Source organism: Eucalyptus grandis, chromosome 4 (assembly GCF_016545825.1).
Source record: "Eucalyptus grandis isolate ANBG69807.140 chromosome 4, ASM1654582v1, whole genome shotgun sequence".
Taxonomy (NCBI): Eukaryota; Viridiplantae; Streptophyta; class Magnoliopsida; order Myrtales; family Myrtaceae; genus Eucalyptus; species Eucalyptus grandis.
In genome coordinates this window covers 21,405,473-21,410,724 of record NC_052615.1, presented here as the reverse complement: position 1 = coordinate 21,410,724, position 5,252 = coordinate 21,405,473, and positions in this window count along the sequence as shown.

The window sequence follows — 5,252 nt, the reverse complement described above, 5'->3', positions numbered from 1 at the left end:
ATATAGTGACTATCCTTTGAGAATATCACCTAGATACCTTAATGAAAGTTGTATTGAAACTCTTGAGGCAAAACATATCAAAATTTCAGAGGAAATGATGGAAGATAAGTAAGTGAAACCTTGATTTTTCGGAGACAGCTAAACTGGACTGTTCGGTACTAGGAACAGGAGTTTCGACCGTCTATAGTTAATTATCTAGAGCGAATCTGGCCTAGATATCTTCACAAAAAATATGCCTTAGGGTCTTGAATATCATCTGGTAAAATTTCATAATTTTTTGAGGTCATTTGGGTATTTTACTCGAAATATTTCAAGAACTGCACAATCTGATTTTATCCGAATTTTGCATGCTGTATTGTGTGAGCTATATCATCTTGTGTGAAGCTCTTTTGGGCATGTGTTCTTCATGAAATTGCTACCTTTATGTCTTGTCTATTTCATTATCTGATTGTATGATTTTTGAAGATCATAGGGATATTTAATTTACATGTTTTCTGAAATTGTGTAAGCTGGAATTTGGTAAATTTCAAAAAGTCATGATGTATGGATTATTCTAAGTTGTATGGACCCCATGGATTGTATTGTCATAAGTGGCTGTATCTTGCTGCATGTATGATGATGATTGGAAATGCATATAAGAATCAAATGATGAAAATGATCTTGTTTGCCATCACATCATATGCCATGTTGAAATTGAGCTATAATTGAAAATGAGATGTATGGGAATATGCATTGTGGTGATGAGAAGACCGTCGGAGGTGTGAGCCGACGATGCCCCGGGAGTGTCGGGATGTCCGGTGGTATACGTTACGTAATTCCGAGGGAGGCCTGGTGGTATGTCGGTACGTAATTCTGGAGGCTAGGGGTAACCATTTTCATGGCGAGCCCCAGAGATTGCCCCCGGAGTGTCGGGATGCCCAAGTGGGTATACGGTAATAATTCCGATGGGGATCCAGTGGTATGTCGGTACATAATCCCGAAGCCTCGGAGGTGTGTGCCGAGGGATACCTCGTGATGCCGCTGAGGTACGAGATACCCGGCCAGGGAGTGTAAATGCTGGAAGCCCTGGAGGTTTGTGCCCAGGGGGATGTCTCGTGATGCTAGTTGGAATGCGAGATGTCCGGAGTGTGGGGGGCTGGATGCCCGGTTATATTTTGAATACATGCCCGGAGGTTCCTCGCAATGCCTGGTTGGGTGCGAGCGATGAATTGTGGGATGTAAACATTGGTCCCTGGAAAGAAAAACTGATGAGATTCTTGTGAAAGATAAGAATTGAAAATGAATCATGTGCATGGGTGTATGCATATGGCATGATGCATAATCGGCTTATGAAAATAAATTGATGCTATTTGATATTGAAAATACGATCATGAAGGCATGAATGGATCTCATGGTGATGTATGCTTGATAGCATGGATGATATGAATCATGGATGTATGTGCACCTATGGCATGATGGTATGTGTGACATGATGATGGTAAGTGCATGGATGTATGTGCACCTATGGCATGATGGTATGTGTGACATGATGATGGTAAGTGCATGGATGTATGTGCACCTATGGCATGATGGTACATGTATGATATGATGGTGATGATTACATGAGGATGTGTGTACATGTGGTATGATGACATATGCATGGCTCCAGGGTAAATTATGCATGGATGCTTGAGTGATATGTCTTATGTTATGATTGTTATGATTGTATTGTGTGATGCATTAAGTGGTTTATTGGGTCATTTACCTGCTGAGTGGCTATACTCACCCATTTTAGGGATAACATTTCAAACTAGATAAGATTCTCCTGCTGCTACTGTCACCGGTAGATGGATCAAGTGATTGGATATGACTGCGAGGGGGGGAGAATAGCAAAGGAATGAACTTTTGGACGTCGACACTGATCGATGGACTTTAAGTATACGACTGTTGGAGGAGATGTCGATAATCTTTTGAAGTATAGCCAAGTATAGAAAAACCATGGCATTTTGATGTACCGACTAAAGATGTCCATTTGCTTTATGTAAATAAAAGTGTTCGGCTTTAACTTATATAAGATGTTTAGTTGGTGTGCATCGTTTTCAATATAGGGAAGGGAGTTGTTGGATATGTTTCCTTTACATGAATTGCGCAAGGGACCGATCTAAAAGATGTAAACCCCCAGGTTGTATGGACCCGTTGCAATTGAAATTGTATCAGAGTGACATGTTATTAGGGAAAGAAAATGTAAGCGAATTGTGGCGACCCTAGCGGATCGAGGGCCGTCGAGGGGTGCCACAAGTCCAATCCTCCAGATTGGTGCAATCAACCGAAGTGTCGAGAGATTATCAAATTAGGAATTGAAAAGTTACAATTAAGATTTTACCAACTGCATGTAAAATGTTCTAGGTATTTCAATTAACAACGAGAAATATATGAACTAGCATTGATCATATTTATTTTTGCTTTCTATAAGAAAGAATACTAGCTGCTGTGAGAAGGAGCAACACGATGGCCACAAGAACGGACAAGAAAGCCCAAAGACTAAGGAAATATTCCCTCCTCAGTTTTGCCATCGAAACATTCCACCTCTTGTTATAATATGCATTCACGGTCTTAAAGATCTTGGAGTAATAGAAATTGGATAGAGTGACATAGTCACCCACCTTGTTGACCATCTGCGCAGCCACCTTGTCATCGCCCAAGTAGTTTTTAACTATGTAGCATCGACATAGACAGGCGACACGCGACATGATACGACACGACACGCCGACATGTTAATTCTAAAAGTAGAGAATTCGACACATTCCGACATATTATATATTAAATGCAAAAATAAGTAAATAAGTAATAATAAAAGAACATATAATTAATTTATACTAAAAACATTGGTCCAATATTTGTTAATATTATTTATTATTTTAACTTGACAAATTCGATCATATTCTATTACAATAATCCATAAAACTTGAAGAAAAAAGTAATATGGAAAGACGCCGGCGAGAGGAGCAATGCTCACACGAGAAGAGGGCCATTCGATTGTCACTCATGAGAAGGTTAGAACTTAGAAGTAAGGAACTTGAGAGTAATACTTTTCTTCTTTTCCCTTTGTTTTTGTTATTTTCATTATTTTTCATATATTTACATTTTGACTTATCAAGTATGCAAATTTTTTAAAATTAATCTCGTGCGTGTCGAAATTTTGGACTCGTGTGTCGAAGCATGTAGGAAATAATTAATCACGTGTCGAATTTTTCGACATTCGTTAATCACTTGTCAAAACGTATCGAAATGTATTGAATACATATCGAAATATCGAACATTACACAAAAATTTCCGACAAGTGTATGTGCGTTTTAGGGTATCAATGGAGTTTTCACTCTTATGGCTTCCCTTCTTTTCATGCTCGTTTTTTCCCACAGAGGGGTAAATAATGATGGTTGGAGAAGGTGGAATTCATGGGGTCTGCTGATATTAGAAAATGACCCTCCTTCCATTTCACCTCTGTCTATCACTTTTCAGAGAGAGAAACAGAGTGACAAAAGTTTGACTCGTGAATCGAGGATGTCACAGTCGGTGGGGGATAGTTGTCTGCATCCAAGGACCGAGGCTAAGAAAATGCTGAAAAAGAAAGGAAGGAGGAGGAGGTAATTCCCCTACGCCTCTGCCCCTCGGTCACGTCTGTCTGAACGCACTTCAATAAATTGGATGAAGATGCAAAGGTCTCAGAAAGACTAAGAAAGAAACGCCAAATATTGACTTAAGGAGAATGACGGATGAGAAAGACGGATGAAGTCATCCACAAGTTGCGTTGTACCACGTGAAAACGGACCATTTCATGAAACTTCATGAAACACGTGGAAAGAGTCATGCATGAAAGAGCCCTACGTTCTACGGTTAGAAACCGAGCCAGGAGAAAGACGGATGAGAAAGACGGATGAAGTCATCCACAAGTTGCGTTGTACTACGTGAAAACGGACCATTTCACGAAACATCATGAAACACGTGGAGAGAGTCATGCATTAAAGAGCCCCACGTTCTACGGTTAGAAACCGAGCCAACCGTCAGTCTTGGTTTGGGTCAAAATACATGCACTTCCATATGGTTCGGTTCAATTCGGGCATGTAGCTAGTGTATCCACCCATGGTTTGCTTCTTAGTGAGTGGCATTCTCCCAATTCATTGACTACTTATGCGAATGAGGACTAGGCTAAGTGCTCCATACCCGATGATCCACCTTGGGTTTTTGTGTCTTTCTTAGCACCAATCTTGTTCCATGGAGTGCCAAGAAGCAACCTAGCGTGGCCCTTTATAAGTTAGAGGCTGAGTATCGTGCCATAACTTACTAAGTTGTTGAGACAATTTGGATTCACCATTTACTTCATGAGCTAGGGGTCATCCTTTTTTTTCCTCTCACTGTATGTTATGACAACACACCACTTAACTTGCTTTCAACCCTGTGTTTCATGCTCTCACCAAACACATCAAGTTGAATATTTACTTTGCTTGAGAGATAGTTGCTCATGACAATCTATATGTCCATTGAGATCCAGTCTTTCAATTCTTAGGCATACTTTGAATTGAGGAGGATTTTAATATGTAATTGATATGTTTCATAGGGTCTTTTGTAATGATTTTTCTATATGTAGTTTGCTAAAAGTAATCATTCATACAAATATATACCACATAGCCCTTATTAAGGTCAAATATCACATCTCGCTCCGACACTTCTTCATGTTGTATACAAAGAAAAAATAATTGAGGAGAAAAAAAAGAGAGAATAGGATGCACATAGTATGCGACACGCACCATTGAGATCCAGTCTTTCAATTCTTAGGCATACTTTGAATTGAGGAGGATTTTAATATGTAATTGATATGTTTCATAGGGTTTTTTGTAATGATTTTTCTATATGTAGTTTGCTAAAAGTAATCATTCATACAAATATATACCACATAGCCCTTATTAAGGTCAAATGTCACGTCTCGCTCCGACACTTCTTCATGTTGTATATAAAGATAAAATAATTGAGGAGAAAAAAGAGAGAGAATAGGATGCACATGTAACTTGGCAAGATTTTGTTCTGAGGCGGATGCTAACTTTGACCGAGAAGAGAGAAGTGTATTTTAAAGATATTATCTTCTGGTTTATATTTTTATTGCAATCATTCGAATAATATATTCACAGAAATTACTTGGCAAGATTGAGATTGTCCAAATGTTGAATATTCCTATAAATACGGTCGACAGGTTATGCTCTAAGGCAGAGTCAAAATGA